This window comes from Pinus tabuliformis, chromosome 6 (genome assembly GCF_031772625.1).
Source record: "Pinus tabuliformis cultivar Carrire ecotype Pingquan chromosome 6, CPIR1, whole genome shotgun sequence".
In the NCBI taxonomy this organism is placed as follows: domain Eukaryota; kingdom Viridiplantae; phylum Streptophyta; class Pinopsida; order Pinales; family Pinaceae; genus Pinus; species Pinus tabuliformis.
Genome location: NC_142292.1, coordinates 842994607 through 842996095, shown reverse-complemented (window position 1 = coordinate 842996095; position 1489 = coordinate 842994607).

Genomic DNA, 1489 nt, shown 5'->3' with positions numbered 1-1489 from the left:
CAATATACATGAGAGGATATGTAAGGAAATTATACCTTCTATTAACCAATCCCAAATGTTGACAATAGGTTGATTTCTTTCTTTTTAGCACTATATGGACTTTAAGCTTTCTCTTTATCCACTTTCCTTGACATGCTATTTTTGTTGATTATCTTTATGAATTAAGTGATGCCACATAAGAAATGTACATAAGTGATACTCTTCAAAGTGAGACATATCTTAAACATGCCAAAAGATATCTACCATAAGTGACATAGCTCATGATACACCATATTAGGCATCACATATAAGTGATGACAATAGGTTGATGTCTCTCTCTGAAAATGTAGTGTAGTTGCATAAATTTGAGAAGGTGGAGAGATCTAGTTGATGGCTAATATTATGTGTGGGAAACCTCATTTTGTCCCGATAAATTAACAAAAGATAGAGTCCAATGAGCAATAATGGAAAAACTATTGTGTAAGAAGGACTATAAAATTGAAGCTATCCCAATCATATTTTTCCAATAATCATTGGGGTGGTGTTCAAAAGCATCATTGTTCTTATTGACGATCCTTCATGTGCCTATGATTCATCAGTTAACCTAGGAACAATAAAGGACAACATAGTTAAACACATTAATTAATAATAAAGAAGAGTCATGTATAAGTTAATTGAAAAAAAATTATGTCCCACATGCCACATAACAAATAGAAAATAACAAGCATACCACATACCAAACTACTTACCTATGCTCATTCAAGTAGACCATCTTAATCACTTCTAATACTAATTTCCTGCATTAACTTCTCATTTTCATGATCAAGTAATAAGTGTCATACCTTTGAAGAGTTATTGCTTTTCATTGTTTATAGTTGGAGGTTTGTAGTAACAACTAAGTTTGTATAGTGGTATACAAAATTACCTAGTTTATAAAATTAAAATATAAATTCCATTGTCTTTCACCTTCTTTTAATTTGTGTTAGATGTTCTCTTTTGATAACCATCAATCCAACGAGAAAATACATCCTTTTCTTTCGCGTTAACATTGAGGCTTTGCTTTCCCTCTCCACAACCATCTATTGCCTTTTGGAGAAACCACTCCATATTATGTGCCTTACAAAAAATGAAGTCCCAGTATTTGAGTCTACTAAATACAAAAAGCATACTAGGATCATGCTAATTAATAAAAATTAATAAAATAGTCATCTAACTTGGTTGTGCAATATTGACATGTCACCGTCATCTACTAGAAGAATTAATTGCTCCTCTTTCTCCTCTTCGAAGTATGATAATTGTACAGTTTTCTATAGACCAATGGAAAGCAATCCACTATCCCAACTATCAACAGTGTTTGGATTCACAATGGTCCCATTCACTACTACCACATGTAATAAGAAATCAGATTTTTTTATCTTTCATATATCAAGTATAACATTCTTCATGATAGAGAACAATGAAATATTTAAACTTAAATATCTCCACTTCGTTATCACAGAGTTTCACTTGG